This window comes from Mugil cephalus, chromosome 3 (assembly GCF_022458985.1).
Source record: "Mugil cephalus isolate CIBA_MC_2020 chromosome 3, CIBA_Mcephalus_1.1, whole genome shotgun sequence".
NCBI classification, from domain to species: Eukaryota; Metazoa; Chordata; class Actinopteri; order Mugiliformes; family Mugilidae; genus Mugil; species Mugil cephalus.
Window position 1 is genome coordinate 19488503 of NC_061772.1, and position 26367 is coordinate 19514869.

The following is a 26367-nucleotide window of genomic DNA, read 5'->3' on the forward strand; positions in this document are numbered from 1 at the left end:
GAAACTAAGACGCTTTAGATCACAGTAATTCGGAATAGGTATATCAATCTCTTTTAATTAGATTGCATTAGAGCGGCAGATAGGCCAGGAAGACAAATCCTGTGGACTGTGAGGATCCCTCAGTGTGTCCAAGTTAACCATAAGTGTCCAACAATGCTTTACGAGATGAAAAACAACAACAACTGCCCGGCATCCAGTAATTAACTTTTAGTGATTCATGTATACACTGATCAGGCATAACATTATGACCACTGACAGAAGTAGTAATTAACATTGATCATCTTGTGACAATTCAGTGTGTTCTGCCTGGAAACGTTTGGACCTTGCGTTCGTATGGATGTTACTTAGACATGTAGCACCCACCTAGACCAGACCAGTCTCCCCGACCCCATAGCAAAGACACTCCACGATGGCAGCAGCCATCCCCAGCAGGATGCAGCCTGACACAGACACACACAAAAGATTTAGACATGAGTAGCAGCACAAGGGATTGACCTGGCCTCTAAATCACCAGATCCCAAACTGATTAAGTATCTGTGAGATACATATCTAACTAAAGCATACATGTAGACTCAAATCATTATACAAGTAAGATTGAATGAGGGGAATAGCATAAATATTTCTTTATTACTGCAACACGAAGTGTTGAGCTGAACTGACATGACTCAGGGGCTCATCCAAATGTGTTTGATTGAGACAAACTGGTAATCAGAGTGTTGCATTTCGAATACCAGTGTTTCGAGGTGGTTGAGAGTGTAGCAGTTTGGAGTTATGTTGTTGATACAGTTTCAGAACTGAGAACATATTTCCTCTTTTCATTTCGGCAAATTGAGGAAAACTTTGCTAATCCCAGATATATATATTATATAATTCCTTTCTTGCTGATGCCTCATAGGTTAGCGGGCGCTGCATTAAAAGTGTGATCCACTCTTAAATCCCTGCTAGGGTTACTCTAGGAGATTATCACTCAGCAGGAGTGTCTGAGGGTAGTGTCTGCATGTAATTAAAGGAGGCTGAAGGGCTAGCTGGTCATGCCTTCATACTTGAACATCCTGTTGCTCCTCTCCTGTGTCCCCCTTTTTTTTTTTTTTTTTGGTGTTGTAGCCATAAAGAACTGAATTATGTTTAACTTAGCTGATCTGATTATCTGGCAGACTTTATTAGACAGTAGACAATTCACTCAAAAGTAAATACAAAAAATCCTGTGACTTAGTAGCATTAATTTACATTTAAGAAATCCAAAAGACATACTGCAAATATTTTTTTGTTTTGTTTTGTTTTTTTTGTTTTTTAATTCAGATTTCAGTTACTGGGACACACTTTTACATTCAAGTCTATTAACGTTTATCTACTTGGCCTTCTTTGGGAAGTTGGCATCCTACATCACTTTTACACTGGACTGGTGCTCTGGGCTGAGTCAACGTCAGTCTAATGACTGGCCCTCCCTTCAAGCCCTTCATGTGCTACAGAGCTTTGTAGATCTTTTTTTAGTGTCTATGCTTCCAACCACCTGGAACTCTTGACAAGGACAATGCTCTCCAAAACTTTATTCTTTGGTAAGATTTATTTCACTTTAAAATCCATGATCACACTCACTTTAAGTCTGCGCCTCTTTAATCGAGACCATATTTTTAACTGTTACACAACTTTGCAAATGAGTCCTTGCCCCAGATGACTCTTTGTGTTAAAATACAGAGAGCATGTGTTGCTGCTTGTTTTTCTTGATGTGTAATTACCATTCTGTTCGTGCATCGCATCGCCATTGATATTCACACATATTGCTGTCCGTGGATCAGCCCGGGCTGCTGCTGTCTCTACTGTGCCTGGAGGATTAAAACCCAAAGTAAAAAAAACAACAACAAGACAAAAAAACAAGCACGCCTTACCCCCACTGACTTTTAACATAAGTAGATCTGATAAAGATAAAGTTAAGAACAATCCTCTTTAAAATTCGACGGCCGGCCAAGCATTACAAGGTCTCCTCTGCCTTTCACTGAATATATCAAAAGAGCATCCGTACCATTCTGGCTACTTTTCACCAACCAAACGATCATGGTTTGTTTAACTTATTAACTGAAGCTGTGACTCAGTAATTATTTAAGACGTGATAAAGAGTGACATGTGAACCTGTGGGAAATAATTATAGCTATAATCTTTAATCCCGGATCCATGTTTGAGGTTCCGTTTGAGGTTTTTCTCCTCTTATGATCGTTTCAAGTATATTTCCAAAATTTCCAAATGTAAAATGTAATAATTATTTTGCATCTTCTTTACTATAATCTGATATACGTGCAGTGATATAAAACAATATAGTGAGTTATAATGTTTTGTGTGATCTCTTATTATTTTAGTGAAAAGCAAATAGCGAGCAAACTGGTCTTAAACCGTTATGCTTCACTTCAGTTCTGTTCATATTTCTTAAGCTTATCTTTGTTGTGACACTTCATTTATGCTTTACCAAAACAAGTCAAGCAATCCTTTAACAAGATTATGCTCTTGAAGAGGGGGTTCTCCTTGCAGAGGACTTACCCACACTTCCTTATGCAACATAATGTCACGTGATTTAACTCAAGACAACTGAAATACAATTGAAAAATAGAAAATAATTTGACTGTTTTTCCACTTTCATTTAAAAAGAAACTAACAGAGAAAAAACTACAATTCAAGTGGAGTTTTCTACATTTGTTTCGATTGTTGGACATTCATGAATGACAGACACTGGGGGTGGGCGATACTCGGTATTGATCCGATACCAAGTAAAGACAAGCTAGTATCGTCGATACTGATACCGATACTTTTTTTTTTGTCATGATCATTGAATAACTTCGTACTTTTGCTTTTAGATTGTTGATTATGATTATAATAAAACACAGGACAATTTTTTTTGTCAAATAAACCTGTTTCTATAACTAATTACAATATAAAACAACTTAACAGTATAAAAAATAAACAATTCTCCTTTGACATCAGAAAAAGGTCATTAATGCAAAATAAGAAAAAAGAAACAATATATCAACGTACAGAAAATAAACTGTATCATGGCCCTCGCATCGATCTGATACCGACACCAGTCATTGTATCGATACTGTCGACATTCAGATCGATACGTTCAGCCTTAACAGACGCAACTAAAGAAAGAAGTGTGGACTGTACGTGTGGGGACACTAAATGTATTTGTTAATGTATGGTGACTAGTATTTGTTCATCAACTAGTGTAATACATATACATTATAAATTATACTTATAAATTATGGTGTTTTTTGGTGAGTGTAATATAAGAAAAAAATAAACAAAACACATGCTTCAGATTGAACAGTTTTATTTACTGTACCTTCAGAAGTTATTTCCAGCAGAGGGTGATATTGGTTCACTGTTGGAATTACTCGGCTGCAGTGTAGGCATAGTTTGGTTCACATGACACAAGGTATTGTGAAAGTGGTTCAATACGCAGCACATATGGCAATTAATTCAATATTTATGAGAGCATTTTTTTTTTAAGTTGGAATGTTTTCCTCATAATGTGAGGGTTCATACAATTCACATTTTATTCTCAGTGAGATCACATTCATTGTATAATGTTGCAGTATGTTGTCATGCCACATTCTTTTTACATAATGTATAATAACCATTAATATCATTATCATGTCAAAGGCTTCATTCTCAGCCTCATCTTCTATAACCGCATGTCCTCTGGAGAATCTGTTCAAGGTTTCATACATAGAAAAAAAGATTCTCTTTTGAATATGGTAGCAGGGGGTGGTCATGTCAATTCAGACCACAGTGGGTGTGTCAGATGTATGTTCAATAATACAATATCCTGTGGTATACCAAACCACAATGTTTGCCTTATCCGAATGCTGAGTAAAGGTTTGGTTATGCAACAGCAGCGATATTTGATCTATGATCTATGATCATCAAACATATTTTTTATCTGTTGGAACTACATGTTCACTGATGATTAGAACAGAAGAGGACAGAATAAAGGCATTAATTAAAAGTATATCAAATCATATACCAAATATGAAAGCACGCCATGCTTTATGATGCTTGAATGACTTTTTGCGTAATACGTTTGGTTTGCGACGGTAATGGCCACTAGGTGGAGACAAAGAATCACATCAAAGGCTTCACCAAAACTCTATTAATCATACCTGTTTCGTCTATAACTCATCATATAAGAGCTTTCTGTACTTGCTAGCACAACTTTCTCCATCTGTTACCAGCTGTCAATATAGGACAAAACTCTTTTCTTATTCCCTGCTAACAGTTCAGATGAAAAATTGTTAGATTTATTTATTTTTTTTATATACAGATAATTCACTCTGGCATCTAGGCCATACAGTGATGCTTTGCATGGTTTAAAATATGACTCCACACACTAACAGTAATGCTCCCGAGTCGAATAGCTTCTCTTTTGCACGGCTTCATATGCAAATCATGTCCGTCAGATGTATTTTGTTACGGAGGGTCAGAAATGACTAGCAAGGTATCCCTTTGCGGATCTATGGAAGTCGTTATATAAACTGCCAATTAAATGGAAAATATGTAATTCCGGAGACATATTCTTATTCACCTCTGAACCATCTGAAAAAGGATTGTATCTTCATTGTTGATGCATGATTATCATATTATCATTGTATATGTATTAGATTTTTTTTTTCTTTTTTTCATTTTTGTTAATTTGAAGGAGCAGTAGAAAGGTTAGAAAATAAAGACTGGACAGGGCAACGGCTGCTTTTGGATGTTTATGTCTAGATTTCATGGTGCTTTTCAGCTTTTCATATTTTCCGAAGTGCGTACACTTTACTGCAGAACAGAGGCATCCACTACAGACGCACTATGACCGCAGCAATCCTCAAATCCTCTTTCAGGACTGTACTCTTTAAATCTGAAAACAACTGTTAAGACACGCCATGTAAACACTTCCTCATTCAGAAGCTTAACCCTGTCGTTCAAAAATAAAGAAAAAAACAATATATACACAATAAACATCATATACATACACCACAGAACATGGCCAAACAAGTTCAGCTCTTAATTCATCTTCTGGCAATATTTTCAGAAATTTGCTGTTGTAAACAAAATAAAAATGAAAAATATCACTATGAATTCAGAAGAAGAAAGACCACAGTGAGGACAGAAAATAAATACCAAGTAGCCCGAAGAGAGTGCACAAAGAGAACTGCAATAAAAGCCTTTCTGTGAGAATACACAAGCAAACATGCAAAAATACTGACTGGTTTTCCAATTGGCACATAGGAAGAGGGCAATTTAGAGACCCAAAAGATCCATCAAGTTCAACCCTATGCCATTATCCCATTTTAACATACAGAGGAAGATAACAGAAAAACGGTTGTCACAAGTGTCTCACAATCAAGGCTTAGAGACACTTTACCTTTCTAAAAATGGATGCGCGTGAAAGTAACAGGCACAATACTTGGCTGGTGACCGAAATAATTTATGGTTAATGTTTTACTGCCGACTTTCAGTAAAAAGGTCCACTAAAACAGTCAGAAACATTCACGACTGCCTAACATTAACGTGTGACCTTTGAGTTATTATAGCCTCGTGACACGGTGGAAAAGCCCGGTCATCAGGGGTCCTCACCATTCCAACAGTGGCATAGCATGGATTCACTAAATGGCTTCATTGTTGTTTGACCTGCTGTTTGACGTGGAGTCCGCTGGTCTGAAAGTAGCTCCTGTTATATACCAGCGAACACCATTCATCTCCGTATCGCGTCCATTCCGGGTAAAGAAGGAATAATAACTTATCTTTCATCAGGAAAGGGGAAAGCTAAATCCCATTGTGTCTTACATAACTGCACAGAGGAGAGTTTTAATCCCTTTTATAATAATTGTCCTTGAAATGGACATCCTGGAATGACAAAGAACAGGTGTTTAAATCTCCCTGCTTCAGGCTGGGGAGGGCGAGGCTGTTGATTATTTTTATGCTTTGGCTCCCATAGTGATTAATGTTGATTTCTTAGTTAATGGCCGGTTTCATCAATCGTTTAACAAAATAAATGAGTAAAAATCAAGGTCGAAGCAGTGTTTCTTGGGACTTTTTTCCCCCCTGTCCCCTGACGTGTCATGATGAATACTCTGCGGAGGTCAATAGTCGCCGGTGCTTCTGAACCTGAGAAATAGCACAGATGATAGGAGGACACATTGATTTTTAATTTCTCTCCGCATGACACTGTCAACATATGGTCATAAAACTTCTGTATTATATATATATATATATATAATTCTTTCAATCTTCGCACATACACTAATCTAAAATATCCCAAGGACAGGGCAGATCTGTTGCCGGTTTCACAGCAGAGGTCCCTCGGTCCCTCCCCAGTTCCATCACATCGCCATTCCTCATGTGCAATGAAGAGCAGTCAGAAACACTGAACAACACGCTTAATAAACTCCACACACTGTGGAGATGTCCCCTGAGATACTCTAGATAATTTGCCACCTAAATATTAATCTTCATACCTTTTTTTTTTTTCCTGCTCAGGAAGGAAGCGTATCAGAGTGTGTAAATTACAGGCTCATACAAAAACACTCAGCAGAGTGTAGACTTTCATCGAGGCCCCATAATCTCCCCAGCCGGCCATTACATCCGCTGACAACACTGTCTTATGACGGAATAGTTATAGCGAGAGGATCGGATTGTTGCGTGATGGCGAAATTGGTTTCTTTCACAAGGGACGATGAATGTGTAGGGAGTGGTTTGCGTGTTTTTGAGTAATGGATCAGGGAAATTTTCTTTGGAAGAAGTTGGTGGCAGAAAACAAAAGGTCATAACATGCACAAAATCAATGGTATTTTCCGATTCTATAATTTGTATCAGTCCTGTGAGTGTATAGATAGATCCTTGCCACCTTTTAGCACTGCATTTCATGCCTGCTCGCATGCTTACACCTCCTAAATAGTGAATGCAGTTATTTTTGGGGCACTGTCATGTTCTCCAGAGTACCTGTGAGTGCGTGTTGTATATTTTTATTTGGTGTGTTTTTTTTTTCCTTCTTCTTCGTCTTTTTTTTTTTTGAGCAAAGGGATGTCATGGGAGTAATATGCATGGTCTGGATTGAGAGACATAGGAAATTTTGAATCATTTATACAGTTTGATCCCAGCAGCGCTGCACAGCTGAGGCAGGAAAAACACCGATAGGTATGTGGAAAAGGCTACAGAGAGACAGAACCAAACTGAGAAGAGCTGCAGCAGAAACACCGACCGGGGCTGAGAAACATCCCGACATGCTGTTACGCTTGAAGTCTGTGTTGTATTTGAGATAAATTGATTTCTTCTCCTCACGTGGCCGCTCAAGATTAAGAATATATAGAGTTCTCTCTCTTTTTTCCCCCCAATGCTTTTACCTGAGGTGCCTGAGTTGTTTATATGCATATATGCGGAGTGTCACAGTGATGCGTGTCAGTGTTGTTCTCCCTTTGTCTATACTGTGATTCACAACATTCACATTGTTGGTTTCAGCTGATCTGATCAGTCTGGATTTTGTAAACCTTTTTGAAATTTATGCCACAACTGGGTTCCTTGAACCCACGTATCACAGCATGCTCAAGTTATTTTTACACCTAATTAAACAATACCAGACAGCTGATGTGCCTGATTAATACAGTGCACCCCCACTCCCCCTGCAAATTGTCTCTCATTTCCTGGAGCCCACTATTCCTTTGGCGTATGCAGTATGCACATTTTTTTTTGTTTGTCTACTCTTTTGGAGCGGGACTCAGACAAATCATCGCACGACACGAGAGGAGGCAAATAACACCACTCATAAGTCTGCCTCGGCAACAAACAGCAGAAAGGGGAAACGTTTATAGCGTAAGCAGTTTTCCACATTTTCAGCATCAAGTCTGGTCTATAGACGTTACAGGGAGCGCAAAAGACAGATATTCACGCGCACATTCTGCTTCAAAATAACAAAAGGTTTCACGTGGGCTGAGCGCTGCTTTGTTCCTTCCTCTCTGTCTGTCTCTAGGTCCTATTAATAATGTCGTTCGTCACTGAACGTACAGAAAGACGATGGTCAGCTGTTCCTTTACATTTAGTTCAGTTTACACAAACGACCAAAGGAAATGAATGACAAGGAGTTAGGAAATTTAGGGTCTGTTTTAAAATAATGTAAAATACTTGTTTATCTTTACCCTATATGGAGAAATGTGTAAAAAAAAAAAAAAAAAAATGCCTCTTGTCCGTTTCAATGAACCCACTGTGCTCATGCAGCGGGTGAGCACTCTGGCCATAAATGCAGGGTTGTCAATGAGCCTGTCTTTCCCAAAGAAGCATAAAAATGTAAAAGACACAGTCTGGAGCACTCGGTCACTTACAGAAACAAAAGAACCGCGACTACAATTCTCATTAGGAGGCTCTTACTGGGGCAGGGTCAAGATCAACAAAGTGTAATTGAGGGAGAGCGCATAGGATTTTGTTTAATTTGGATTAAAACAAATACTGTGGCATTAGGCACTTTTGTCGCCGTCTGTTGATGTGTTATTTTCCCTCTCTCTCTCTTTCTGTCTCTCCATTTCACTAATTCACGCTCTCCATGAGTAAATTGCGCGAAGCCGTGAGCCAAATGTAAGCCTTTGTTGACGGGCTACGGGGTAGAAAAAATGATTTTCTGCTGCTAGTTTCTCTTTGGTGAGAGAAGCAGGGGGAAGTTAAAGAGGATTAAAGGCAACAGGGCTCCCAAGCGGAGCCTGCTTTCACTGTAGACCTGGAGTTGTTAATGTAGCACAGCGATATCACAGAAAACTATACGTAGATGTTTATTTAGCACTTTGCTAAAAGGATTGTCAAAGATTTCTCTGCAGAATATTTTTTAAAGTGATTGCATATATTCACAACATGTATCTTATAATATATTGGATTAGACTCCACGGGAACCAATTAAGTCTCATCTTTTTACCAATGATCCATATGGGTCTCGCTTCCATACCTGGTGTAATTTATAGATTATTGTTTTACTGTTCAGTGACAGCTGCTGAGGTATTTGATGATGATGAATTAAAGGAAATTTTTTAATTAAAAAGATTCATAAGCCCTCCATTATGTCACGCGAGGTTTCTTGAAGAGCAGGCTTTGAAGCTCGGTGTTGGCACCAATAGTCGTCATCTTGGCACCTCAGTTCAACTCAACACCTCTCAAAAATAGACAGGTGGGGTGTTAGTGGAACCGGTGAGACCTAAAGAGATAGCTAGTGGGCACCCACCCGTCACTCAAAGCAGTCAAGCTCTAATTTGTGTGTAACGTGAAGACTTCATGTAATTTAAATCCATATCATTTTACAGTTGTCGTGAATATCGACATTAGCGATAGAGACTAATAGTGCTTATTCTCTTTTTTTAAAAATTGTGTGAAATTGTAAACATGTTTGCATATGTATGTTGATGCTTGTGATGTTGTGCACGTTAACAGAAGGTATAGGGCAGGGGTGTCAAACTCATTTTACAGTAGTTTGAGCGCCCAATTTGATCTCAAGTGGGTGGGACCAGTAAGATAACAGAATAAGAACCTATACACAGATTTTTTTCTATTTGTTGTAGTAGAGGAGAATTTAGGAGAATGTTAACATTTAATAAACTATTCTTCTTCTTCAAAAAAGAAATTTCTTAAGACAAACAGGTGCAATTTGGGTGCATTGCTGTCTGCTCTGTAGTCCTCAGTGTTGTGTTCTGTCCACTTCTCTGACTAAAATTTAGGGGTAGGAGTTATTTTCATTGAAAACAAACGGCTTGTTTTCTGTCCTCTAGTGGACTGCTTTTGACCTGCAGGCCATATGTTTGGTACCTTTGGTCTAGACTCTAGAGGAATTAACTCACCCTAGTGGTTATTCAAGGAACTACAGTTTTTGTAGTTAATTTTTCATCACCAGAGTGAGCCTCTCAGTTATACCTAGCAATCAATGGTCCACCACCTGCAGGGATACTGCACCTGCATTTCTCTGTCTTGTGAATCAGTGTCATAAAATACATTGTAATATAATGACCACACTTGTTGTTCTTTATTAATAGGACCTTTATATTAAGTAGTTTTTTTTTGGATATACCATGACCTGGATGACTGAGGACATTTACACATATATTAACTAACAATGGATTATTCTGCCACAGCTGCTGGAGTTGTTGTGACACTGTAGCTCCAGCAGCAAGAAAATAAAGACTAGATGTAGCTTGCACTTGAATTAGCTACACATTATGCATACAGCTGTGAGCACACAGTTAAAGTGAAAATAAAATTTAAAAAAAAAGAAGATAAAATGTGTTCCGTATTTGCCCAGTGGTTAAAAGGTAACTATAAAAACAAAATGGCATTGTTTTTCACAGATTGCATTCATGAGCCATCACACGATATTTCATTATGTCTAAAGAACAATAATCTACCACAGGTAAATCACTGTATCTAACACATCCACACATTTTTTTTTTTCATGTGTTCCCATTTTAGACAAGACAGAGGACAATTAAGTAAAACTACCCCGATGCTGTTTTCTTAATGAGAAATTATATGGCCCATGCTAGAATTTATCAAGGACATTTTAGGGAAATTTACACACGCTCCCAGTACATCAATTACTTTCCCTGGGAGTCTTTCTTGGTGCATTGCCTGTTTTCTTCCATCAAAATGGGTACAAACCACACACAGGGGAGGGAGTTTTTGCCCTTTTACCCCATCATTAACCTTTGTCTCGCTCTTCCCCAGACACAGTGACATGCACTAGTGAATATCGACCACATGGCTAAGCAGACAAGGGAGGGGAATAATGTGTGCGTGTGTGTGTGGGTGCGCGCGCACGTGTGTGTGTGTGTGTCCATGGCGGTTATCTGTAAATCATGTCCTTTGTCTCCAGAAACAGCGTCTGGGTCAATGATTAAGGTCGCAGACAGGGTCCTGATTCAGATGACTGGAAATACTGACCATTCAGATGCACCGTGAAGTTTACTCAAAAAGGGGGCCTGGGGGGAAACAGGGAGGGATGATTAGTGATCTACCAGTGTTCTCTGAGTGCATGAACATTTATTTCCTTCATTTAACTGTCATCTGTACTTCCCCTGCGGCTTCCGCTCCACACACTGTGTTGTTGGTATCACTGTGCTCGTATTACGCTATCATATTTTGGTCTGATATTTTACTTTTATTAATATTATTTCATTTTAGATTTTATTTAATTTTTATTTATTTTATTTTATTCATAATTAGTAAATGTTGATTGTACTTCAGTTTTGATCTGTAATTTTTAAACTATATTTAATTATTTCAGAATATTTGTTATAATTTGACTGACGCTTCAAAATATTATATATATATATATTTTTTTTTCTTCATTTATTTATGACTCATACTGAAAAATCATCTCTACATACTTTGTCAGCGACTGCATTTTATCCAGCAAACAGAATGAACGAGATCTGTGTGATCTGTTGTCATTAAGGTTTGAAGAAAACCCATCTGTGTTATTTTACACTGAGTCATGTTAGTAATGTACTGTTTGATGGAGGCCACTCTGTTCCTGCTTTTAGGAAAAGTCTGGGTGTATTGGAGGTTAATCCTGACCATTATGCAGTCCAGAACTCCTCTCTTATCTGCTGCTGTCCAGAAGCTTAGTGGCTCCAAAAGCATTCTGTTTTTGTAATTACTGCCTTGTGAAATTGTTCCAGACAGAGCTGAGGTAGAAAAAAAAAAGGTACCAAAGAGCAGAGAAGCTAGAGGGCTTGTTTATTTATTTATTTTTTTTAATCACATACAGAGATTAAAATGGTCCTTTCACTGGACATAATAGTAGACAATCACAGGTTTTATTTAGAAGAGTAAAAACTGACTTTAAATTGCACAAATTCCCTTTTTGTTTGCCTGCGAAAATATAAAACAGACACGGTACAGTCTGCAGAAGCTGGAGCACTCGGAGAAAACCCATGCGGGTCCATGTTTGATAGGTTGGTGAAAGTGGCCATTGGTGTTTGTACGAGTGTAAATGGTTGTTTGTCTTTCTGTGTTAGTCTGGTGACAGTCTGGTGAGTTGTCCACAGTGTGCCCCACCTCTCTCCCAATAACAGCTGTAACATAGACTACAGCCCCCTTAAGACCCTCTAGAGGATTACCATTAATAGGTAATGAATGAATCAATGATTGGTGCGACAGGAATGAAGGACTGCCTTCCCCCGTCCTTCAGCCCTGATCATCTTGGATGTCATATGCTGCCTATAACAACACACAGAAGGAAAAAAAAAAAGCATAATGAGAGACAAGTAACGTGCCACAATATTGATATGTAATGACGCATAAATGTACATAATCACAAAAGAGCACGCAGACAACAATCAGATTAAAAATCCACTCGCCCATCCATTATCTATGAATGCTTATCCCAAAGATTGTCGTGAGGAGTTGGAGCTTCTGACAGCTGGCATGGTGTGAGAGGTAGGCTCACCGTGGACAGGTCGCCAGTGATTCACGGGGCTAATGTGTGAAATATCCGTATATGTCATTGTCCTCTAAGCTGAGTCAATGCACCCATTCATAACTGAGGTCAGCAACTACATCTTACTTAGTTCATCTACAAGCATCCTCAAGGTTGTACTTCTAACATCAGCAACGAGAGAGACAAGCTGGAGTGATAAAAATAAGTCAACCATGTGGGCATTTCTTTCCCACTGGTACCAGTGGGGCAACATTTTGCTAGAGTAAGAAAAATTGTTGTTTGTTTTTTTTTTCTCTGCCACATTCAACCACAGGGTCAAGCTAGCTGGTAGTGACTGTTACTGTTGTAGACTGCCATGCCTGTAAATATAATCCAATAAGCATTTAACCAAGTTTCATGTGGTTCTACTGACCCACCCTTTTCATTGGCCAGATAGTTCTCATGAAGTCTTATCTTAGAACATTATTAATTTATTTGTCAAACTGCAAATACTGCAGTGCAATTTGAATGGGTTCCAGAAAGACATTCTTCCCATTTTCTATGGCAGAAAGTTAGACAGAGATCACAACAACATACAACAATATGAACCTGCAATGTCCCTGAGTTGAAGTAATAGAACATTTTGTATATTAAATGCAATGGCGTACAGGTAGAGGTTGGATTTCCAGGGCATGGAGCACCAAGGGGAGGACAAGGAGTTATTTGATTGGGACTATATGGACTAATGTTGGGATAAAATAATGGTCCTTATGTGAAATGTGATGAACTTAATCAGATGATTGTGATCATTATCATCAGCATAGACAAGTATATAGAGATGGCGGACAACACGACATCTCCCCAAAAGTGAAGTCAAAACAAGTAGAGCTCCCCCTGGTGGCTGGCTGCAGTCATAAGCTCCACCTCCTCAAAGGGCCAAACTGTAACATTACAGTACACGTCAAATAATTATTTTGGTAAGGTTGTTTTTATCATTTTAGGTAGGTATTATAATGGTGATACTTGCTGAAGTATTATGATCATTTTGGATTTGGTTAATTATTTGAAGAGGTGATGATGCTCCGTGATGTGCTCTTATAGAAAAACATAAATACATAAGTACAGTACAATAAAGCATAATAGCACATTTCTTTGTATCTGGCAAAGGTAGAGCACAGCACAGTGATAATCAAAAGAAAACCCGATTGATTGGAAGTGGAAGTGTTGTCAGGACATCGATAATGTGACTCCATTCCCAAACAGTACTGTGCAGATGGCAACACCTATATCCCTAGAATTGTAGCATATGTTTGACCAATGCAAAGAAGTGGGGTACAAGTCATCAATATTTTATGCAGGCTATGATCCAAATGTGCTAAACTGCTGAAAGCTTGCCATCTAGTGGTTCGTGTCTGTAAAACGATCGCTGAAATCAATGCATCAGTGTCTAATAAGCCAGTTATTAATTTAGCCACTGAATGAGTCACATTATTACAACATTGTTCAACATTGCCACCATTACCAACCCTCAGAAATTTTTCAGGAGCCTCCACTGGTCTACACATTAGGAGTACATAATAACCACAGCCTTGCTTTGAGCTAAATACAAATAATAGCATGCAAAACTGAAAAGTGCTGCAGGAAAAGTGAGGCATCAGAAAAGTTATTACAAATCATTATGCGTCTGTTTCCATTTTCATGGAAGTCACTTCAGTAGTTGTTGCATATTTTAACTCGACATGACACGAGAAGAAATTCAAGGCAGCGCCCAAGTTGTTAGGAACTGTGGAATATTTTGACTTTATTAGATGCTTGGATAATGCAATGGGTAAAAGGTGGGAGGACTGAAGAAAAAGTCGAGGGGATCACCACCAGAGTAATTTGGATCCATCCTCTCCTCACCCCCTCCTTAGCATATATTGCTGACCTTTAGTAGTAATAATTTGCCACATTGTCTTTGCACCCCAGTCAAATTCGTGCCTGTTTTTTTTTTTTCCTAGTCTGGGGCCTTTCCATACTTAAACCTGAGTTTGCTTACCTCCTCTTTCTGTCTAGCCTGTCTTTGTTGATTGCCTTTCCGTAAGTGAACCCAGTTTGAATTAAATAAAGAGCTTTTTGACTTTTACCTGCCTTTGTCTAAGAGCCTTCCATTTGAGTCTAATTACCTGCATCAGAAATGTTACACAACCTTGTAGCGATGCCCTAAGAAAGCACAGAGGATCAAGGTCAGCAGCATTCATCCTCCGACCATGAATGTCTGGATAGTTTTCACCAAGACCCACACGATGAAAGTACCACAGAGGCTTTGCTGCAACAGTGACTTCCCTCATATTCCCTCGTTAGCAATGTGAAGCTGTTCAGTGACCTTTAGTGTAAGACTCACATGCATCCAAATATACACTCCCCGGCCACTTTATTAGGTACACGTCGCTAGTAAAAGGTTGAACGCCCTTTTGCCTTCATAATTGTCTTTATTCTTCGTGGCATACTTTCAACAAGGTGTTGGAAACGTTCCTCAGAGATTTTGGTCCATATTGACATGAACGCATCACGAGGGGAGCTGCTGCAGATTTGTCGGCTGCACATCTATGATGTGCATCTCCTGCTCCACCACATCCCAAAGGTGAAATATTGGACTGAGATCTGGTGACTGTGGAGGCCACTGGAGTACAGTGAACTCATTGTCATGTTCAAGAAACCAGTTTGAGATGATATGAGCTTTGTGACATGGTGCATTATCCTGCTGGAAGTAGCCATCAGAAGATGGGTTCACTGTGGTCATGAAGGGATGGACATGGTCAGCAACAATACTCAGGTAGGCTGTGGCATTTAAACCATGATCAGTTTGGACTAAGGGTCCCGAAGTGTGCCAAGAAAATATCCCTTACACCATTACACCACCAACAGCAGCCTGAACCATTGATACAAGGCAGGATGGATCCATGCTTTGTTGTTTACACCAAATTCTGACCTTGCCATCTGAATGTCACAGCTGAAATTGAGACTCATCAGACCAGGCAACGTTTTTCTAATCTTCCAATGTTCAATTTTGGTGAGACTGTGTGAACTGTAGCCTCAGTTTCCTGTTCTTAGCTGACAGGAGTGGCATGCGGTTTGATCTTCTGCTGCTGTGGCCCATCTTTTTCATGGTTCGACGTGTTTGTGCATTCAGAGATTCTATTCTGCATTCCTTGGTTGTAACAAGTTGTTATTTGAGTGACTGTTGCCTTTCTGGACCATTCTCTGTAAACCCTAGAGATGGTTGTGTGTGAAAATACCAGTAGATCAGCAGTTTCTGAAATACTCAGACCAGCCCATCTGGCACCAACAACCATACCACGTTCTTTCCCATTCTGATGCTTCTGGTGCTGATTCTGAACTTCAGCAAGTTGTCTTGATCACCTCTACATGCCTAAATGCATTGAATTGCAGGCATGTGATTGGCTGATTAGCTATTTGTGTTAACAAGCAACTGAACAGGTGTACCTAATAAATTGGCAAGCAAGTGTATAACTGATTCTACCCAAAAGATTCTGCACAGTGACACAGCATCACTCACATAAAGATTTAGAGCAATGTCAGCATGATGTCACAAATATAGTAATGCGAACGATTTGATGCCAGATATTGTTTTATAGACATTATTTTTTCTTATTTTATTTTTTATTTTTTTGTCTTTGTCAAGTAAGAGGTTTAAAATCAAGTCAGCATTCTGCTTTTCTTCTGTGTGTGTTATGCCTGTGCTGCAATCCCTGACATTTTCTATCGAGCACTCTATTCAGCCATAACATCACCTGATGTCTGGGGCCCTCAGCAGTCTGGCGAACACAGACACACTCAGTGACTAAGCATTGCACGTGTAAATACGCACACTCAGTCCGAGCAGGAGGAGTACACTATGCGGCTTGTACGTACTTGTGGAACTGCAGCCTCGTGCTTTTTGCATTTCTTAAAAAAATCCCCTCTGCATTCAAATGTTACTATGTTATTTGCTATTTCTCTTCACATAAACCTGAATTGGCATCTTTTTCTAGATACGTAAAGAAAAATACGCTGCACATCCACCTATTTACTTCTGATTTTTACCAGCAGAAGCCTTTTCTTCCCTGTTGTAGCATTTAAAGTTCATTTATTCCATTCATGCATAAGCACACGCCGTTCTTCAAAGTCTCACGGCCTTTTTGAAGATGTCATATTACTTCCACGCATAATCACTTCTGTCCCGAGGACACCATAATGAAAGGCAGACCAGATTGTCACTGGCAGTTGATGCTTATGCTACATTAAGCTTGTGGATGATCTGAGCCATTGAAGCTGTCCGGGTGAGGGGATGGCTGTGTTGTGATGTCAGATTTAAAGGTTGAAGGGCAAATTCTCTGTAATTTGTATTTCACGATGAGGTATTGAGTAGCATCCGGCTGTGGAAAAATCTATTGTCTTCCGTGCGGCTGTGTGTTATCGTGCATCAGTGCTCGGAGCGCTAGTCTGTCTGTGCACGAAAAAGTTATGCAATTACAATGAAGTTTAATAAGCAATAGGAAGCCTCCTTTTAATGAGCAATTGAGTTAGAAGCCCTATTTGTCTGCTTAATGTGGACCAGCTGCTGTCAGTGTGGGACTTTTCAAAATAGCCCGATGCTATTTTTCTTCACAATGAAATGCTCGGCAATAAAATCTACATAGTACGCCTGATAAAATTAACGTCCAAAATAACATATGTCATTGAAGGAGGCCCCGAGTTGCTTCAGCACAGGTATGAAAAATAACAAGCAGGCTAGATGCTCTCCAGAGAGATAAATAGAGCTAGAAGGATGTCAAACTTGTCACACTGAAATGAATTGTAAGAGGAAAAAAAATAATAAAATAAATCTCAGACTCTTTGAATCAGACCTGCTGGTTTTCATAGCCAATCAGGATCATTGTCAAGTCTGAGAAGTCAGCAGAATAATAAAATAAATAAATAAATAAAATTCCGTTCCTAACAAGGTGCCCGACTGAATACAGAGCCAATAACGAACGAAAAGTCCACATATTCAGAATCGCCCTCTGGGCATATCCTTGTATGAACACCTTCACAGTATTTAAAGCTCGAGGCTCATCAGCACAGAGAAGAAAAATGAATACCATAATGTCCATATCTCCATCCCGAGAGGACGGGTAATCTGACTCACGGCAGGATGCCAAAGACTTTCTGATGAAGACCAGGAAACTCTGAAAAATCACATATAAGAGAAGCTAATAAATTTATACACCTGGGAGCGACTTACTCCGCATGGATAGTACTTCTGTTCTCATATCAAAAAGGTGGTTTTGATGGGATTCGGTTCTATTTTTTCGTGATAAAAGCAAAGAAATAATTTGCTCTGAGTATGCAGAGAAGAACGCGGTGTATGAAAGTAATAAAGTTTGTAATGACGCTCATTAAATGAACAAGAGACGTCTCTCTGAAGTCTGGAAACTGAGGCGTACTGATCATCAGCTTCACGGGAGGGGTATATATATATCACAGTGCTATTGTATCACATTTTACATGAAAAGTAAGAGACGCGATGTAATGTCTCAGCAAAAGGGAGCACTGCTAAAACGAATTTTCAGTGACTGCGACCTGTAAAGGGTAATATAATTCTTAAAGGACAATTCAGATTTATTTCAACTCGACATATTTCCTATTAACAGAGCATTAGCGTGGCTCTGTGGGTCATGCTGCACTCTCCATCTTCATTGCAGAGATTCGGGGAAAAGAGGATTTGCACAAAACCGTTGCCGACAGCATATATCAGGGCGACTAGTGTAAGCTCGCGGCTGCTCTTCAGCTGCTTTGTTTTGTTTAACACGGTCCCCATATTTGCCACGAGTGTCTTTTTCTCTTTGCCAGAGCCAGCAGTATCAGGGGAAGGGGCAAAAGAGACAATAAAATATATATATTTCACCAACTTGAAGCTGAATAGAAATGAAACTTGCTATAGGGAGCCATCCATTCTCTCAAGAGTAATTCAGTAACCTTATGCAGCGCGCCTACTGTACGTCTGGCAGAGAACGCCCTCGCTTGCATGGGTAAAATTTAACGAATTTGCACAGGTCAGCAGTTTGCCAGTTGTAAAATTCTACACGAAACAGCAGTGGCAGCAAGTCAGGTTTGTATTTTCTGGGCATCATGAAAACCTATTGTCACAGCATTACATCTATGTTTTATTTTGAAATTTATTGACAGTAATGCGAAAGCCTCAGAGACAGGGCGTGTGTGTATGTGTGTGCAATTTCAACCTCTGTTTTATTTTATTGCTTTCACTGAAGGAGTGCTTTTCTACATCTCTAACGCCTTGAAAAAATAGAGACAGTTTTGTCAATTTCCTGCATAAAACACAACCTTGTTAGACACAAGAAAAAAAAAAAAAACATGCTGCAGGGGGTCAGTCACCAATCCCCCGTCTCCCCCTCTGCCGCGTTAGCCTGCTGAGACACTGTGTGCCATCAGAACTCTATGAAATCTGATTTTCCACAAATGATTACTCACCAACCCTCCTGGTCCAATCTCATAATTGCATCTGAAAATGAGCCTGATCCAACACCTGTGGCTGTGACACTTCCATTCATTTTAAAATGGCAAAATTAATTTCTTTTGCACGTCGCACAATTTCTGTGGCCTCTGTAAAAAGGAAAAGGTAGACTAGCATAGACACGTTTGGGCTAACAGCCCAAACCATTTCCACCGTTTAGATTAGCAGGATTAAATACAGACCAACATAAAGGCTTTCTATAAACTATAGGCTGCTCATTAAAGGTGAATGCATGATGCAAGTACCAAGCATCCTGCAGTGCGTGCTTGGTACTGAGCAGACAGCACACAGCAGCAGTGATTCAGACAGCTGTAGATCATCCTCGCAAGAGGCAGTTCCCTCGCCTTGGGGCCCACAGGAAACTCATGATATTCTGATTCATAAGCAAGACTCCCGCTAATGTAGCAAAGACCTGCATAATGTTTTCATAAAATCTGTCTAAAAGACACTGATTTGTTTGCCAGAGGATTTGTGTTTAAGAATTCTCTAGAATGGATTACAGAAACTTTTCAGGGCTTATTAATATTTTAGGCCACACGGGCTTAATGGTTGTGGAGAAGGAAATGTTGAGAGGTCGGTCGTTCCACTACTGCATTAATTACAGATGTATTTCCATGAGATTTTAGATCGACTTGAGGATAGATTTAGAACATGCCGGTCGGATCAGATTTCTACTCCCTGCTTGAACTCCTTTGCTCGGGACAGAAACTCCCAACTTCCAGACAACAATGCACCATTTTTTTTCCAGCAGGAAACGATGGATCGGATATGGTGGCCGAACGCTAACTGTCATCCCAGATGCTTCACACATGGTTGCAAACTCTCTCAGTGCATGCTGAAGGCCACACTTGGATAAAAGCCTACGGAAATGCAATTCTGATGCTCCATCTTGAGGTCCTGTCCATGAGCGTCAAATGCTGTCCATGTGTTGCACACATTTATGTCCCACTCAAATGGACCCGTAATCATTTTAGTGATAGTGGACATGTCCAAACACCATGCATTTGATAACATACTGTAGAATAACTGAGTCATGCTAGTGTTATCAGTTTTAGTTTCCATTAAGCTCAATGCATTAGAGCGGCTAAGTGCAGCCTGCAGAGCAACTAGCACGACTTCGCCCTGAGGGAAGATGTCTAATAACCATGCATGTTTCTGATATGACCTCAGTGTGCTGCTGGTGATTTCATCAACGGGATCAATCTAAACACTCGGGGAAAAAAAACAAAACACAAACAGAGCAATGATGGAATAACGTGTTTAATGTAACTTAACTATCGTCATTAAAAATTCATTAAAACTGCGTTTGAAGTTGCAAGAGAATCTATAAATTAATCTGCATGTGCTTTGTTCCACATACAAAGCTTCTTCCGGCCATTTAAAGTGAGCAGGCCACTTATGATAAACCTGCAGGCCTCGGTCTTGAGTAGTTCTGTATCAGAGTGTGGTGCCATTATACCCGACCGTTCTCCTTCTTTTAGCCTTATTCATGTGCAAATGACACCAGGCTGCTACAAAGTAATCCCAATCAATATGACACACATCAGACCATTATGACCCAGTACTCTGTTGTTCATGTGGGAGATGATGGATTAAAGTGGCTAATCACTCCTGTGTGCCATTGCCTCAAATCCAACTTTTTCTCCTTTTTTGTAAAAGGTAGCATTTTGTGTGTTTTATACTTGAAATGCATTAGGGAACAATCCTATTACCCGTAGCTGGCGTCGAGCTGCTTTCATGCGTTGCTGTGATCGGCACAGCTGTTACGGAGCATTGAGACCTGTGATGAGACTGGCTGAGAGAGGATCTGAGAGTGGATTTATTGATCGCTGCCACCATATTCAACTTCAGCCAACCTTTTTTGCATGGCGCACTGCTGCACCTGCACGGATTAACGGGGCAGGTGCGCTCGGAAACGCCCACAGATTCACCGCGTCGCAGTTCGAGATGCTGCTTGTACATCTCGCGCAAGGGATTTAACAGCAGAATGATGTACTAACCACAACTGCTGGGATTCAAGATTAAATGTTGCGTAATAGTCTATTACCGTGTCTTGTTTCTGCTCTGTGCTGCATGGATTCAAGTGGTGCCAAGCAGTGACTGACAGATTTGCTTGTAGGCGATGTTCATGCCTATATTTTCGCAATTGTGTTTTCAGGACTGTTGCCTGAGATATCCCGACACCTTCTTTTTGTATCAGTCTTGCAGTCTCACATTGTCTGTAAAATCCCTGATGTACTGTATGTTTTTCCTTTGCACTATTGCATAATCCTAAACTATTTTCATAATTCTAGATATCACAAATTGTCAACATATGTCCTAGTACAGTAAATTTATTTGCCTTTTTTAAAACACAAAACAGCCTTAAATGTGAATTTATTTGCTCAGTATTTAAACTGTCTCTCTCACACACATTGAGTTGTATGTATTTTTTCGATTTTATAGTGATAGAAGTTCTGGTGTGATGTGATGTGATGTGATGTGAAGTTTTTCCAGTGTTTTAGTACTTCATCTTACTCTCAATGTGCCTGAATCTTGCGCATGTTTGACTCAAAAGTTTGGCTGAATTATTAAGAATGATTTGGCCTTTGAGCTTCAAGGGTGAATAAGTCCATGAACACACTTTCACACGCTCATTAGTACATCAAGTATCTGCATTGACAGGTGCAAAATTACATTTCATGGGAGAAATATCATTCCTTCAAAGACATGGTCAATACTTCCTTGGTGCTGCTGACTTAGTTGTAGGAGTAGTGGAGAGCTGCAAGAGCTAACGATATCATAAAGGTCAGTAGCAAAATAAACTGTGCACTTCAGAACTGTTAAGCTTCAAAAAAAAAAAAAAAAAAAAAAAAGGAAGAGGAACAAAAATCATCATTTAGGTCCACATATATTTGGACAAGTTTCGTTAAATTTGGTTAATTTTCTTAAGTAGCTGCATCTTTTTCAAGGGACCAAAAGTAATCGGACAGTTGACTCAAAAGCTATTTCATGGGCTGGATGGACTATTCCCTCATTAATACTTTATCATTTGAGAAACTAAAAGGTCTGGAGTCTGCATTTGGAAGCTGTTGCAGACAAGTAGACTATGAAAAAAAATCGATTTGGTACATTTTGAGAGGAAAAAGAGCACATTGATGAGTTTGGGAATGCAAAAAAAGAAGAACACCCACTTCACAACATCCAACCAAGTGAAGAAAACTCTCCGGGAAGTAGGTGTGTCAGTATCCAAGTCTACCATACACGGAAAACTTTGTGAGAGTAAATACAGAGAGTTCACCATAAAGTGCAAAGCATTAATCAGCCTCAAAAAAAGAGGCAACATCAAAAGAGACACCAGCCTAGTTCTACGACAACATTCTTGGGACAAATGAAACTAAGATCAGCCGAAATGTATAGGGATATATCATCTGCTCAAATTCAGCAAAACGCAGTAAAGTTTATAGGACAGCGTTTCACAGCAACTACTACTGCTGTACCACAGAGAGTGTGCTAACCTATGGATGTACGGATGCACCGCTGCAGAGAAAACAACAGCTGCAACGGGTCATCTAGACAGACGAGCGGACTGTAGGCTCCTCCCTTCCACATCTGGACAAGATCTACTCGGACCATCTCCTCCTCCGACAAAGATCTGTAGAGACACCACTCACCCAGGACACTCGCTCATCAGCAGCCTCCCTCCGGTTGGCTCAGAGTCACCAACAGACACAAGCACAGTTTTTTCCCCAAGGCTGTGAAAAGGCTGCTGAAGTGATGTTAACTCACTCCACTTGTTTCAGACTTTATGATCTATATATATATATATATATATATTTCCCTTTAAATACTTGACATCAAACTGCTACTGCCAAACAAAATTTCATTGTAACCCGTGTGCAGTGACCATTAAATTTCTTCTTCTGTGATGTCCATTGGTTTCGGACTTCAGTCATTGCCTGCAAAGGATTCTCAACAGTACTTGCAAAAATGAACATTTTATTCATGGTAATGTTAATTTGTCCAATTAGTTTTGAGCCCCTCAAAGGAGGAGACTTTGTTTGAAAAATTTCTTATTCCTAACATTTCATAGGATATTTTTGTTTAACCACTTGAATTAAACCTGAAAGTCTGCTCTTCCATTGCATCTCAGTCTTTTCATTTCAAATCCAATGTGTTGGCATGTAGAGCCCAAATCATGAAGACTGTGTCACTGTCCAAATATTTCTGGGACCAACTGTACATAAGATATACAAAGAAAAATATCACAAACTTCCCGGTTTGAAGTGCGTTTCAAAGCAGCAGTATTTACCTGACGTTGTACTTGAGTGCCAAAGTAAAAAAAAGTGAAATGGCCAAGTACTCACAACCATCGACTGTACAAACATGAAATAAAGTCATCAAACTTTATTTATATGGCACCTTTCCTGCAAAAAATGCAACCCAAAGTGCTTCACACAAATATAAACATAAAACATTACAAGAAACAAAATTACAAGAAATCAAATCAATCACCCACCCCTCCACCCCACTCCATATATATATATATATATATATATATATATACACATATATATACATTACACATACACAGACACACACGTACACGCTCACACGCATATCCACACTAAAAGTTGTTGACGAGACATGACAGGACACTGAGGCTTGAGGCAAGGAGGATGCTACCTTTGGGGGGGGGGCTGTGCATGCCTAGGGGGATCCCAGATAGGAAATGCAACACAAATATTGGGGAGAGAGACAGAAAGTGAAGGGATTGGTGTGTCATTGGAGATGCCAGTTAATCTTTGCTTTCTTATGGTGCTTGTGGTGGCCACCTTCCCAATATCAACCTAATACCTCTGGCCCCGAGATGGTTATTTACTTCTCCTGTCAGTGGTCATAATGTTATGGCTCGTCAGTGAATATCCACTTTGTTCCGATTCAAGGAGTAATTGACACAGGGTTGTTACAATTGTCACAGTGTTGTAGCAGCCAGATGCAAGACACAGGGGTGAGGCAGGAGTAGGAAGCAAAACGAACTTAATGAAAAATAACTGGACCACGTGGAAGCAAGAGTGTAGGACAAACAGGGTTAACATCACAGAACAGACGTAACATAGCAGACGACTCAACAGAGAACAAAGGGAAAGGCAGGGCCATATATACACACATGAGTAGCGAGGCTGACGAGACACAGGTGAAACTAATGAGGCTGGAGCACATAAGGAGAAACCAATCCAGCATCCAAGGGGGAATACACGGGAAGTAAAACAAAACTAGGAAAACATAGAGAAACCAAACAGGGTCACAGAAAATACTCAAAACATAGAACCATTATGAATTGTACCATGGTTTGTTCTCCGTTTGATCGAGCATCTAGGCTACGCTTTGAAAATGACAACACATAAATGAGGAGGACGGCAGCAGTGTGCTGCCTGACACCGGTCGGGTGTGAACTCTTCTCAAGATCTATCAGTTAAGCTACTTAGTTATATATTTATAAGGTAGTCGCATCGATCTGCGGGTAACGTGTGTTCACACTGGAATTGAACTCCTCTGGGGAGCGATTACAATGCTGAGACCACCTCTAGCCAACCGGGCTCAGCTCGATTAATTTGTTCTGGATCAGAGTGCGATAGCTGTGTTCACACCAGCCAAAACAAACCAACCTGAGGAATAATGGCTCATGGTTTTGGAACAATGACCTAGATGAGAAAGCAGCCTTGGAGATCAAAGCCAGATGTTAGTTTGTAGCTTCATATTGCCGGTTTCTCCTGAAAATGCTTTTCCACTGGTAGCCTGAGCAAATCTTCATGGTTATGGTCTGGTACCTTCCTCAAGCAGATCACGTGTCTTCTCCATAGACTAGTCTCCTGATGAGTTGCTCTGAAGTTGTGGTGGCTCCAGTTGTCACCATCTTGGCAATGTCGTACTCCACATAACTCCTGTCTAACTCAAAAATGGGAGGTAGAGGTACAGGTAGAGAATGAATGGAGCAGAGGCAGACAACTAGCCACCTATCGGGACATCCATGTGAATTATTACATCTATTTTTAATTATGCACAACTTTAAGCCTTGAAATAATGAGTTCTTATAGTTTTATTGAGACAGGTACAGATACTACAGGGACCAAAACCTTTTACTTTTTGTATCAGGATGTAAAACTGTTTAATTCTGCAATAAAACTGAGCCTTTAATCTGAGATTTTAACGCAGACACTGATCCAGTGTTCATCTGAGGAACTGCACTTTTGCACTTCCACTTTGGCTTAACCCTTCAGCCACAGAGGTTTCTTTTCTACAAAGTAAAATCTAAAAGTCAAATCAGAATCTGATTATTCATTTTATAAAGACCTGTCAGCTACCATAAACTGCGCTGTCTTACACTATACACCCCATCTATGTACTCACTTAAGGGAGTATAATTCATCTTTAAACTGCAGAATTTGTTTGTCTTAGGCCCTCTCATATCTTCCTTCACCACACTATTTATTCTGCCTCGCTCCCTACTCCAATTTCATTTCTCTTTCTCACTCCATTTCTAGTCTGCCGCCCACCCTTCCCTCACCGCCTGTGCTCTCTTCCCTGCTGTCAGTGTGTGACAGATCGATGCTGTATCCTTTCGGCTTCCCCTTGCAACTGTATTCTCCTGGTAATTGAGCTCAGCTGGTCTCCCAGGGGGCCACTGATTTTCACAGGCGCTTCGAGGAGCTCACTCCCTCTTCTGTCATCTACATCATCACTTGCTCCCTCCATCCAGACTCTTTTTCTACTGTCGTTTTGTCACTTGCTGCTGCCACCTGCACAACCCCAAGAACCAATACCCCCAAAACTGTAATTGGTTTTGATTTCCGCCTGCAGTGCCATCTCTCTCACCTTCTACTACCTGCTGATCATGGTCTTGTCTCGCAAACAAGCATTATCCCATTTTCAAACCAAACTTTGGCACATCGAACAGTAAAGGAGAGTGAAAAACTTGGTTGAATAGAAAAATAAATTCCACCCCGTTTTTTCCAAAGGTTTTCATAGAGTCTTTGAGGAGTCAAGGAATCTTGTACTTAACTGATCTGACACAAGGACATGATTTAACAACAGGCATTGCTAAATTGGGTCAATCGAAAGGTTTCAATAATCAACCACTAAAAATAACAGTATCTGACTATCTGACTTCTTGCAGGAAATGCAAAGACATAATGAAATGATAAGTTCATTGGGAATCACAACATTCATTCACTAATTTTCTGTAACCGCGGGGAGCTGGAGCCTATCCCAGCTGTCATTGGACGAGATTGGGTGCACCCTGGACAGGTCGCCAATCTATCACAGGGCTATCACTGAGAGACAGACGACCACACTCACGCCTACGGCCAATTTAAACTCATCAATTAACTGGACAAGCAAGTCTTTGGAGGAAGCC